This window comes from Lutra lutra, chromosome 3 (assembly GCF_902655055.1).
Source record: "Lutra lutra chromosome 3, mLutLut1.2, whole genome shotgun sequence".
Lineage (NCBI taxonomy): Eukaryota > Metazoa > Chordata > Mammalia > Carnivora > Mustelidae > Lutra > Lutra lutra.
In genome coordinates, this window is record NC_062280.1 from 17,775,112 (window position 1) to 17,788,723 (window position 13,612).

A 13,612-nucleotide genomic window follows, 5' to 3' on the forward strand; every position below is an offset into this window, starting at 1 on the left:
ATAATGTATTTTTATCCCCAGGGGTACAGGTCTGTGAATCGCCAGGTTTACACACTTCACAGCACTCGCCATAGCACATACCCTCCCCAATGCCCATAACCCCACCCCCCTCTCCCAACCCCCTTCCCCCCAGCAACCCTCAGTTTGTTTTGTGAGATTAAGAGTCACTTACGGTTTGTCTCCCTCCCAATCCCATCTTGTTTCATTTACTCTTCTCCTACCCCCTTAACCCCCCATGTTGCATCTCCTATCCCTCATATCAGGGAGATCATATGATAGTTGTCTTTCTCCGACTGACTTAGTTCGCTAAGCATGATACCCTCTAGTTCCATCCACATCGTCGCAATTGGCAAGACTTCATTTCTTTTGATGGCTGCATATTATCCCCATTTCAACTGGTAATAATTATAGAGATGACATAGCTGGTAAGTGGTAGAGTCAGGATTTAAATCTGGGGAATTGATTCCAGAACTTTCTCCCTTAACACACAAAGCAGCGTGTACATTATCACATGGTGTTGCCACTCAGTAAATAGTGTTGGATATAATGATTGCCCCAATCCTTCTCATAACTTGATCATTTTTCCCAAATTTGGAATATAGTTAAAAAATTATAATCTCGGGGCACCTGGGTGGCTCAGTGGGTTAAAGCCTCTGCCTTTGGCTCAGGTCCTGGGATCAAGCCCCGCATTGGGCTCTCTGCGAAACAGGGAACCTACTTCCCTTCCTCTCTCTCTGCCTGCCTCTGCCTATTTGTGATCTCTGTCTGTCAAATAAATACATAAAATCTTTAAAAAATAATAATAATCTCAATGGGTTGTAATATGCACAGTGAACAGAACTTTTAGGAACAGCCTCAATGGTGCAAAGACTTAGTAAATCAAAGTCCTGTTGGGTGCACATACATCAACTAGAACCTGGGATCTGGCCAACTTAAGTTCATCACTGAGTTCATTGTCTCTTTGATAGCGTGACTTAGAGACAGTCTATCTCCCAGCACAGTTGCTCAGAGTACAGTAGAACTATATATTAGTATCCGGGGATTGCCACTTGCCACTGGCGATTACTTTCCCGTAACTGAGGAGGACTGCTGTCGATTTAAGTATTTGTTATGATTTGAATGTTTGTGTCCCTTCAAAATTCATATGTTGACATCCTCACACCCAGTGTTGATGATTTTAGGAAGTAGAGCCTTTGGGAGGTACTTTAATTAGGAGGATGGGGCTTTTCATGAATGGGATGAATGCTTCTATGACAGCAGGAGACAGCAGTGTGCAACCTAGAAAGGGCCTTCGCCAGACCTGACCACTCTGGCACCCTGACAGTGGATTTCCAGGCTCTGGAGCTGTCAAAATTCATTTATAAGCTCCCCAGTCTGTGGTATTTTGTGATAGCAACCCAAATGGGCTGAAACAGCATTATTTTTCCAGTTCTTGGAAGAATCCTGAAAGGAAACTCTTCACTAAGTAAATTTCGGCTGTTGACAAATTCTTAAAAATATATACTATTCACACCTAATCAGAAAGAATGTTTTTGGGGCGCCTGGATAGCTCAGTCTTTAAGCCTGCCTTTGGCTTGGGTCATGATCCCAGCGTCCTGGGATCGAGTCCCGCACTGGGCTCCCTGCTCAGTGAGAGGCCTGCTTCTCCTTCTCCCACTGCCCTTGTTTGTGTTCCCTCTCTTGCTGTGTCTCTCTCTGTCAAATTAATAAATAAAATCTTTTAAATAAAAAAAAAGGAATGTTTTTCACGTTTACGTCATTTCTACATTTGACTGTGTACAGGTGTCATTCACAGAAATGTGTAGTTATTCTATTCCAGGACACCCAAGAATAAAACATATGCATATATTTTTTAATATTTATTTGCCAGAGAGAGGGCGTGCCCACAAGCAGGGGAGCAGCAGGCAGAGGGAGAAGCAGTCTCCCCACTGAGCAGGGAGCCTGATGCGGGACTTGATCCCGACTCTGGAATCATGACCTGAGCCAAAGGCAGGTGCTTAATGACCAAGCCACCCAAGTGCCCAAGACTCAGATATTTTCATGTTGAAATTTGTAGATATTTCTCAATCAAGTTTACAAAACATATAAATCTAGGGGCACCTGTCTGGCTCAGTCAGTAGAACATGTGACTCTAGATCTCAGGGTCGTGAGTTTGAGTCCCATTTGGGCGTAGAGATTACTTAAAAACAAAACAACAACTATATATATATATATATATATGTGGCAGAATTGCTGTCTGCCATATATATATATATATATATATATATATATATGGGAGAAAAATGGATTTAATTTATATCCACATTTGTGCAAGTCTGAAATATAGGTATATTCAACAAGAAGGGACATTATTCAAGATAATTGAAAGTTTTAGAAGATGAAATTTATGAAATGTGACTTATATAGTCCAATAAAATGCACATAATCTAAAATATAATTTGGAAGTTTTTGTCAGCAAATATATGACAACATGACTAATTTCTACTAAACAGCTAATCACTTGGAAGTGATTCACAAATACCAATGTCTATCAATAATTTTAAAGAAATAGAAGATAGTATCTGAAAGGACCAATAAATTATACAGCATAAGGGTTACTAATCAATAAATGGATTATTTTCTACATTTCTGTATTTTCCAGATTAGTAGAGAGGCAGTTACTCAGCATATGACAAACTAGACAACTTCGGACTCTGCTCTGCATGATTTGCTTATTAGTTTACCCAAGATCAAATTTTAAGACCTTAAGCCATGTTATGAACATAGTTCTAAAGAAGACATAGATATTCATTATTTAGGGGAAAGATAAAGTACAAAAAATTGTCTTTCGGGGTGGCGTCTGGGTGGCTCAATCGGTTCAGCATCTGCCTTTAGCTTGGGTCATGATTCCAGGATCCTGGGGTGGAGTCCCTCGGCTCCTGTTCTGCAAGGAATCTGCTTCTCCCTCTGCCTCTGCCCCTGTCCCTGCTCATGCTCGCTTTCTCTCTCTCTCTCAAATAAATAAATAAAACCTTTAATTAAAAAAAAAAAGAATTAGCTGGATTCAAATCCCATCTCCACAATTTAGTAGCTGTGTGATCATGAAGAGATTACCCCACTGTGCTTTTGGTTTGCCCACCTGTAATGTGGAGCTAATAACGGAATTTATTTCACTGGGCTGTGATACTTAGAACTGCACCTAGGGCGCCTGGGTGGCTCAGTGGGTTAAGCCTCTGCCTTCGGCTCAGGTCATGATCTCAGGGTCCTGGGATCGAGGCCCGCATCGGGCTCTCTGCTCAGCGGGGAGCCTGCTTTCTCCTCTCTCTCTCTATGCCTGCCTCTCTGCATACTTGTGATCTCTTTCTCTCTGTTTCAAATAAATAAATAAAATCTTTAAAAAAAAAAAAAAGAACTGTACCTAATCCATGGTATAGGCTCAATACATTTTAGTTATCGTTATTGACAGGGGATTGGGATACATTTTGGCAGAGGTGCACAGTGGAACACTAGGTAACTATTTTAAACAAAACGCTCTGTGTACTCTACTTAACCAGAAAGCAATCTCTGCCAACTTGTGTGTCTCCTTCCCTCCAGCACCCAAGACAAAATTTGGCTAAACTTAACTTGGCTAAACTTGGTGCATATATATTGAAGAAAAAAGAGCAAATTCTTTGAATTCTGGTAGAAAAGGCGTTTGGGGGTCTTGGAGTAGGAAGGTGAAAGGCTTGGGAGCATCTGGAGTGTGAGAGTGAAGGAGGATAGCCAACACTTCTCACTTCTTTGTGAGTGCGTTCAGGGAAAGAACGATGGCCCCAATGGGGAACAGATCTGTATCTTTTTGGTTACTAGCTGCGTCCATGTTCTTTCCTGCATCACAGACAATAATTTCTCAACCATTTATTGTGTGTAATCGTGCTCAGTCAGAGGGTGAGTCAGTGCAGCTCTCTGGGAGAGAGGTACTCCCACAGGGACAGGAATGACCTCTTCTGGGCAAATGGACCAATTTAGGAAAACCTTGCCCAGTGTCCTAATCATAGTATCTTGGAGCCCGGAAAAAATTACTTGTTATTCCCAAGGATGAGCAGTTGACTTGATCTACTCAACCTTGAGCATCAGACATAATAACTTGAGTTAACATCAGAATGTTCAAATATAGAGAGCATGGGGCACCGGGGTGGCTCAGTCTTCTACTTGGGTCATGAACCCAGGGTCCTGGGATGGAGCCCCACGTGAGGCTCCCTGCTTGGGGGGTAACCTGCTTCTCCCTCTCCCTCTGCAGCTCCCCTTGCTTGTGTTCTCTTTCTCAAATAAATAAAATCTTAAAATATATATAGAGAGAGAGCAGGTTGGGTACTGCTGTGGGAATAAAATTGAATCGGCATAGCCCTTGCCTAGTAGCCTTAATCATAAAGCTACTAAGGATATTAGGAGGTGGCTGTTAAAAGCATACAAGCTCCTAATAATCTCTTTGGTGGTTCACCTAGCAGAAAGGTTTCCTACCGTCTTAGGGTGTTTTTCATTTTCCTTCTTAAAACTGCTTTTCTTGTACAGGGACTTAATGAATTAAACCATAAAATATGAATGGAAGAACAAATTCCAATCAGAACGTTCACAGTGGAATAAGATATGGATTCTCAAGACTCAAATATATTATTAAAAATGGTTAGGCATCTCTTTTTTGGCCATCAATTGATTGATACATGGCACCACACGTTCCTAAAACAATTCCCGATTATTGTCCTAATACTCCAGCTTTGAATGAGAATTGTCCTAGTTTTGCCAAAGGGCAATGCAGTGAGTCACAGTGAAGAAGAGGTAGAGTCCATGGGAGGACAACGATAAATTCGAACTGGTAGGAAATGTACCTCACCAATGTGTGGAAATGCTGTGAGAGGGAAATACTAGGTAGAGCTAGAGATAGAGAGAGTGAAAGGAGTAAGGAACACATCTCATCTTCGGTGGAACAAAAGGTTTCGACAGATGGACACACGCATTTGGCTAGGAAGGTGGGTAAACACGGGGAGGGCATAGGTCACAGAATGAGGACCTACACAGGTGTTACTGAGGAATAATCCCCACTTCCCAAGGGAATGCTGCTGCCCAGGGATACACTACCCTTCCCTCCTCATTCCCTCTGGGTTGGCAGGTACAAAACAAGCCCCATCCCATGATGGGGTGTGGCTGTTTAGTTCCTGCTACTAAGCAAACAATACATTTCCACTTCATGCTTTATGGGAATTGTAGTTTGGGGTTTGGGGAGCTATATAGGAAGGCATATGTTATCCTATTATTTAACTTTATCAGGGCGCCTGGGTGGCTCAGTGGGTTAAAGCCTCTGTCTTCAGTTCAGGTCGTGATCCTGGGGTCCCGGGATCAAGCCCCGCATCGGGCTCTCTGCTCGGTGGGGAGCCTGCTTCCCTTCCTGTCTCTCTGCCTGCCTCTCTGTCTACTTGTGAGCTCTGTCTGTCAAATAAATAAATAAAACCTTTAAAAAAAAAAAAAAACCTTTATCTACATAATGTTGTACCTCAGACAAAGACCAGGTTGCTTCTAGTCTTTTTTTTTTTTTAAGCTTTTTATTTATTTGACACAGTGAGAGAGAGAGAGAGAGAGAGAGAGAGAGAGCAGGGGCAGCAGCAGGCAGAGGAAGTGGGAGAAGCAAACTCCTCACTGAGCAGGGAGCCCAATGCAAGGAGCAATCCCAGGATCCTGGGGTCAGCAGTCAAGCCAAAGACAGACGTTCAACTGACTGAACCATCCAAGCACCCCTACATTGCTTCTAGTCCTAAAAAAGAAACAGAAACAGGCCAAATAAATAAATAAATAAATAAAATGTGGCCTTTATTCTCCTTGACAGGGGCAATTGAGATTAATGAAATTTAGTCACGCTTCATTGCTCCCTTTAGGCTTTCAACATTATCCCAGGACTTCCCAGCAGCAAAGTGGATGCTGCTGTTCTAGAGCAATGGGACAAGGTCACCCTACCCCTAGGAACATGAGGAAAATCCCAAAATCTTGGGAGAGTTTAAAGATCCCAGTAGGCTCAGTTCCTGTCCAAGTTTTCCCTTGTAATTAAAAAAAAAAAAAAACAAAACTTACTTTTTTTTAAAGGTTTTATTTATTTATTTGTCAGAGAGAGTGAGCACAGCAGGGGGAGCAGCAGGCAGAGGGAGAAGCAGGCTCCTGGCTGATCAGGGAGCCTGATGTGAGGCTCAATCCCAGGACCCTGTGATCATGACCTGAGTTGACGGCAGACACTTAACTGACTTGAACCACCCAGGTGTGCCCAAAACCTTTCTTTTTTTAATTCAGGAAAAAAAAAAACATATTAATAATGTACAGTACATTGTTTGACAGGGAGGTTACTTATCCTGCTGAATAATATATTAAATTTTATAAAGCGGAAATGGAATGGAAGACCTTAGAGAACTAGTTTGGGTACCACTATGGTACTCAAACTATGATACTAAATATGTTCCATGAGGAACACTACTTTGTTAGGACCTAGTGGTTACCCAATCTATAGCAACCCAAGCTGGACAATCGGTAAGCAACCTACCAGAGACTCATTCCTCCTGTAAACAGCTTTAATCCCACAAAGAACATTTCCCTTCAGGAAGGGCTTCAGCTCTATCCTATATATGATAAAGGTCTTAGCAACTCTATTCTGGATACAAAAGCAGTGGAGCTGTGTATGTGGCAATTAGAAAAAAGCTACAGATTAACTGGTATATTATAGAAACTTCCATCTGGGCTGCCTGAGTGGCTCAGTCAATTAAGCATCCAACTCTTGATTTCAGCTCAGGTCATGATCTCAAGGTTGTGAGATCGAGCCCCAAGTTGGACTCTATCCTGGGTGTGGAGCCTGCTTGGGATTTTCTTTCTCCCTCTCTCTCTGCCCCCCTCTCTCTCAAAAACAAACAAAATATATATAGATATATATTCTCTCTCTCTCCCTCCCCCTCAACCCTGTGCTCTCTCATTCTTGCTCTCCTTCCCCCTCTCTAAAAAATAGTAATAATAATAATATATTTACATATAATAATAATTTAAAAATAAATCAATAAAAAAATTTATAGTTGGTCTGTCTTCTTTTCTCTCTGTGTCTCCTTCTTCGTTGCTGTGGTACAGATAAAGGGCCTGTGGCAGAAACTAATTGTCCCCCAGTATCTACCCTTGCAGTGGTTTTAATTCTTCGACACTCCTCCCATGGGATATATGTTTCCTCCCCTTGAATCTGGGTGGGCTCTGGCCAGACTGACTTGACCAGTAAAGGATAGTGCAAGTGAAGCTATATAAGTTCCAAGGTTAAGTATTAAAAACCTTCCTCACTGGTCTTGCTCTTGGAGCCCTGAGCACTCTGCAAGCACAATTGTCCTGAGACTGTCCTGCGGAATAGGCCACAAGTAGATGCTCTGGAAGACAGTCCCCTCTGAACCAGTCTTTCTATCATTCCAGCCCAGGAGCCAAACGGGAGAGCAAAGATGCTATCTGGGAACTGGATCTTCCCACTAACAGCTGCTCCAGGCCCCAGCTGTCTGAGTCAACCTCCAGTACCGCAGCCATCCAGCTGGGGTTCTGGCCTGCCAGAGATGACTCACTCCCATCTCTGCTGTGTCCTTTCTGTATCTTGAATCATCTCCTGAGTGTAATAAGACGGTTGCTGTTTTACACCATTACGTTTTGGGTTAGTTTCTTACACAGCAAAAACAAAACTAGAGCACTTCTCTTAGAATCTGTTTCAGTTAGTTGGGTAGATGACTACGTGACTAGAAGGTCCATTTCCCAGCTTCCTCTTTTGCAGGTGAATGTGGCTGTAATTCTTACCTATGATATTTGAGTGGAAGTGACGTAATTTCCGAGTCATGTCAATAAAATGTTTAGAGCTTGTTCCCTGCTTCCTCTCGCTCACGAATGTCTTGCTGGCCGAGACAGTGATATTTGGAGTAGCTCTCTAGGATACATAGATGTTCTGGATGGTGATCACGGATTGGATTCCCCAGGTAGCAGACTCTGAGAAGAGTGTAATGTACAGAACATTTATTAATGAGTTCCCTGGAGGTCGACACTGTAAGGGAGGGAAAGAAAGCAGGAATGAGCAGAGGGAAAGCTAATCTGCGATTGCAGCCCCGATGACAATCTCAGCCAACCCCACAGAGAGCTTAGAGCTCAGACAGCCTTCCAGAGTTGTCGCCCAGTGGGTCTAGAAGGTCAGGTCTTTGTATTCCCACATGGATCAGGCATTGTATGCGGGTCATCCTGCCACATGCTTTTGCTGTTATAGTTATCTATTATTACATAACAAAATAACCCAAAACCTAGTGGCTAAAAACAACAAACATTTAGCATCTCGGTTTCTGTGTGTCGGGGATCTAGAAGTGTACGGGTTTGAGTCATCTCAACGGAACTGGGGTCAAAGGATTCAGCTCGGTCACATGGTCGCTGGGAGGTAGTCCTCTTCCTTACCACCTGGTCCTTTTCCGAGGCTGCTTATGTGTCCTCACAACATCCCAGGTGGTGATCCGAGAGGGAGAGAATCAGAGAACGTCCAAGATGGAAGCCAGTCTTAAAAACCCAGCAGGGACATCCCTAATGATTACGAGTGAATCAGTAAGTCCAGCCCACACTCCAAGAGAGGGGATTACATAAGGGCGTGAATCCCAGCGGGCAACCATCACGCGGGCCATCTTAGAGGCTGCCTACCACACGTAACATACACAGAATTTTGTATCCTGCTATATTTAGTTTTCATCAGCCTATATATTTTGGTTTGCTACATAGTCATTTAAACAATGTGTTTACAAATTATAAAAGCAAAATATTCTTGCTGTAAAAACTCAAATGTTCAAATGATACAGGTGTAAAATCCTGTTCTTTATCCTCACTTTAGCTGAACTACCCAGAGGTCACATTTTTTTTTCTGCTGAACTACTTTTTACATATAGGTAAACATATATATCTAAGTACAGATACGTATTATTGCCACGTAATGTTCTTAATGGGGGCGCCTGGGTGGCTCAGTTGGTTGGACATCTGCCTTTGGCTCAGGTCATGATCCCAGAGTCCCGGGATGGAGCCCTAGCAGGAGTGCTTCTTCCTCTCCCTCTCCTTCTGCCCGCTGCTTTCCCTGCTTGTGCTCTCTCACAATTTTAAAAATATTTAAAAAGATTTAAAAGAAAATCTTTTTAAAAAATTAAAGTTTTTAATGTATCTTGCAGTTTTTTCCATAATAGCAAGTGGAGATCTAGCTCAGGCTTTTAACCATGTGTATATATATATATATATATATATATTTAAAGATTTTATTTATTTATTTGTCAGAGAGAGAGAGAGAGAGCGAGAGAGCGAGCGCAGGAGAACACAAGCAGGCAGAGCGGCAGGCAGAGGCAGAGAGAGAAGCAGGCTTCCCACTGAGCAAGGAGCCCGATACGCTCAATCCCAGGACGCTGGGATCATGACCTGAGCCGAAGGCAGCGGCTTAATCAACTGAGCCACCCAGGTGTCCCACCATGTGTATATTTTATACCAAAAATATTTTATGTCCTCCATTGATGGACATTTAAATTTTTTTCATTTTATTTGATGACCAATGTGAATGTGCATTCTACTTAAGTCTTTGCAAATTCCTGCTAGTAATCTTTGCGGTAAATTCCTGGAAGTGGAATTGTTTGGTCTAAGAAATGGGCATTTAAAATTTTGATGGGGTGGTACCTGGCTGGCTCAGTCACTGCAGCATGGGACTCTTGATCTCAGGACCGAGTTCGAGCCCCATGTTGGGTGTAGAGATTATTTAAAAATAAAATCTTTAAAAATGTTTTTGGGGCATGTGGGTGGCTCAGTCGGTTGAGAGGCCAACTCTTGATTTCAGCTCAGGTCATGATCTTGGGCTCCTGAGATCAGGCCCAGTGTTGGGTTCTGTGCTCTGCAGGGAGTCTACTTGAGGATTCCTTCTCTCCCTCTGCCTCTCCCCCTCGCACTCTCTCAAAAAAAAAAAAAAAAAAAAATCTTAAAAAATAAATAAGAATAAAATTTTGATGGATATCATACAGTGTATGAGTTTATCTGTTTCTCCAGATAATGGCTAACCCTGGGTATCACTAAGCTTTAAAATTTTGTCAGGTTCAATCATGGCCACCACTCTTATGTATACCTGTATTCAAATGTTGACATTACTATAATTGATGTTTACAGATCTTTTACTACACAGTTAGCTTCTTGAGGACACAAACTGAAGTGCATTTCTCCTAATATTACACTTGGCACACAATACTCTGCAAATGTTTCATAAATCTCAAAGCTGAATTTAAGGCTTTGAGATGTCACTGAACCAGGAGTCAGAAGAGCTGGTTCAACCCAAAAAACCTGCCCTAATTTTTCTCTAATTCTCTCTGGCTTCCATTTCCACAACTACAAAATGCACATGTAACACTAGATTTCTTGGGACACCCGGCTACCTTAGTCAGTACAATGTCTAGCTTTTTTTTTTTTTTTTTAACATTTTATTTATTTGAGAGAGAGAGACGGCGAAAGAGAGAATACAAGCAGAGCGAGTGGGAGAGGGAGCAGCAGGCTTCCTGCTGAGCAGGGAGCCCGTTGTGGGGCTCCATCCCAGGACCCTGGGACCATAACCCAAGCTGAAAGCAGACGCCTAACAACTGGGCCACCTGTGTGCCCCGAGTATCTGGCTTTTTTTTTTTTTTAAGATTGTATTTATTTATTTGACAGACAGAGATCACAAGTAGGCAGAGAGGCAGGCAGAGAGAGAGAGGAGGAAGCAGGAGCCCTGCTGAGCAGAGAGCTTGATGTGGGGCTCGATCCCAGGACTCTTGAGATCATGACCTGAGCCGACGGCAGAGTCTTTAACCCACTGAGCCACCCAGGCGCCCCGAGTATCTGGCTCTTTTTTTTTTTTTTATAATTTTTTTTATTTTTATTTTTAGTATCTGGCTCTTGATCTCAGTTCAGGTCTTGACCTCAGGGTTATGAGTTCAAGCCTCATGTGGGGCTCCATCAGCATGGAGCCTACTTAAAACAAACAAACAAAAAAAAACACACACACACAGAAACACTAGGTTTCTTTCTACGGTCCTTTTCAGACCTCAAATTATATGCTTCTAAGGACATTAAATTTTTTTAATTAATTATTTTTATTAACATATAATGTATTACTTGCCCCAAAGGTACAGGTCTGTGAATCGTCAGGCTTACACACTTCACAGCACTTACCGTATCACATACCCTCCCCAACGTCCATTACCCCACCTCTCTCTCCCTACCACCCTTCAGTTTGTTTTGTGAGATTAAGAGTCTCTTATGGTTTATCTCCCTCCTGATCCCATCTTGTTTCATTTTTTCCTTCCCTAGCCCCCAAACCTCCCACTCTGCCTCTCAAATTCCTCATATCATGGAGATCATATGATAATTGTCTTTCTCTGATTGACTTATTTCGCTCAGGATAATACCCTCTAGTTCCATCCACATAGTTGGCAAATGGCAAGATTTCATTTCTTTTGATGTCTGCATAGTATTCCATTGTGTATATATACCACATCTTTTATCCATTCATCTGTTGATGGACATCTAGGTTCTTTCCATAGTTTGGCTATTGTGGACATTGCTGCTATAAACATTTGGGTGTACATGCCCTGGGAAGGACATTAATGTTTTCATCTTGTGATCTCTTTACATACCAATTAAAAATTCAATACTGTAGGGGTGCCTGGGTGGCTCAGTGGGTTAGGCCTCTGCCTTCGGCTCGGATCATGATCTTGGGGTCCTGGGATCAAGCCCCACGTCGGGTTCTCTGCTCAGTGGGCAGAGAGCCTGCTTCCCCCCTCTCTCTGCCTGCCTCTCTGCCTACTTGTGATCTCTGTCAAATGAATAAATGGACTATTAAAAAAAAAATTCACTAATCACTAGTCCTAAACCACACATTCACCATTTTCCAGTACCAACATATGCTTTCCAGTATAGGTTATTTTTCAAATATTAAGATATCGAAGATTTTGAATGTCATAGGCAAATCAATCTTTAGAATTTTTTAGTAAAATCTACAAACACTTCAAGTAAAAGGTATTTGGTTTCAAGATCCTATTCTCTTAAAATCTGGACCTGAGTTCTAGTCATAATTTTCTCATTGTCTCTTGGGGCTAAATTAAATAAGCAAGCTAATTAAAGTACTATGCAATTATTAAGATATTTTAAAGTCTCAGTTATTAAAAAATTATTAGGGAGTTATCAGCTACCTTCATCATTATTAAATGGTGGCCATATATATGTCTATACACAATTTTTTGTTCCAATAGATCTTTATCAGATTATTTTCCTTAGAACCCAACAGACTCAGTAAATCTTCCTACAACCAGTAAAAGTTCCATCAAAATATTATCCTAAAGATACAAACATAGTGATTCGAAGGGGCACATGCACCCGAATGTTTATAGCAGCAATGTCTACAATAGCCAAACTACGGAAAGAACCTAGATGTCCATCAACAGATGAATGGATAAAGAAGATGTGGTATATATACACAATGGAATACTATGCAGCCATCAAAAGAAATGAAATCTTGCCATTTGCAACGACGTGGATGGAACTAGAGGGTATCATGCTTAGCGAAATAAGTCAGTCGGAGAAAGACAACTATCATATGATCTCCCTGATATGAGGGAGAGGAGATGCAACATGGGGGGTCGAGGGGGTAGGAGAAGAGTAAATGAAACAAGATGGGATCCGGAGGGAGACAAACCATAAGTGACTCTTAATCTCACAAAACAAACTGAGGGTTGATGGGGGGAGGGGGGTTGGGAGAGGGGGGTGGGGTTATGGACATTGGGGAGGGTATGTGCTATGGTGAGTGCTGTGAAATGTGTAAACCTGGCGATTCACAGACCTGTACCCCTGGGGATAAAAATATATTATATGTTTAAAAAAATAAATAAAATTTAAATTAAAAAAAAATTCCATCAAAATAAGCACAGAGTTCTGCTTAATACATTTTCACAGCTTTGGTGGATGTACATATATATAGTAGCAGTGTTTTGTTGATTAGGTTGACCTTGAATAAGTCATTAACTCTTTGGAGCCTTAAGAAAGGAATGCATTTCATTTTATTTATAAAAATAAAAGCTGGTGGGGCGCCTGGGTGGCTCAGTGGGTTAAGCCGCTGCCTTCGGCTCACGTCATGATCTCAGGGTCCTGGGATCGAGTCCCACATCGGGCTCTCTACTCAGCAAGAAGCCTGCTTCCCTCTCTCTCTCTCTCTGCCTGCCTCTCCGTCTACTTGTGATCTCTCTCTGTCAAATAAATAAATAAAATCTTAAAAAAATAAAAATAAAAAATAAAAGCTGGAGGTTTTATTAGGCATGACTTTCCCTCACAACCATAGTTTGAGTTTTTCACTTCATTTATTTAGAATGGGGACTTTTAATTTTAGGATCAGGAACTCCCTTGGGGGTGCCTGCCTGGTTCAGTCAGTAGAGTGACTGCTGATCTCTTCTGAGTTTGAGCCCCATGTTGGGTACAGAGCTTAGTTTAAAAAAACAGTAACAAAACTCCCATGGATGGTTCCCTGCAACCCCGAACTGTTAGAAAAATTTTGAATACACATTTCCCTATAATGATGGTCTTGTTA